The following is a 254-nucleotide window of genomic DNA, read 5'->3' as shown; positions in this document are numbered from 1 at the left end:
ATCCACTAATTTATTGAATATTCTACTTAGACTCCTAAAACCCAATCGAAGAACTACTCACACATAGCAATTGAATAAAAGCAAATATATATGAAAGAAAACATTATAAAATTGCTTAAATAATAAGAAAGGGTTCACAAATCTTCCCCAAGTGTCAAGAGGATGAATTATTTTCCCCAAATTATTTAGAAAGCAAAGAGCAATGTTTAGAACTGAAATTATGAAAGATAGCTGCTAAATAGTCGAGCCTAGGG

This window comes from Capsella rubella, unplaced genomic scaffold (assembly GCF_000375325.1).
Source record: "Capsella rubella cultivar Monte Gargano unplaced genomic scaffold, Caprub1_0 scaffold_46, whole genome shotgun sequence".
Taxonomy (NCBI): Eukaryota; Viridiplantae; Streptophyta; class Magnoliopsida; order Brassicales; family Brassicaceae; genus Capsella; species Capsella rubella.
This window is presented reverse-complemented; position numbering follows the sequence as displayed.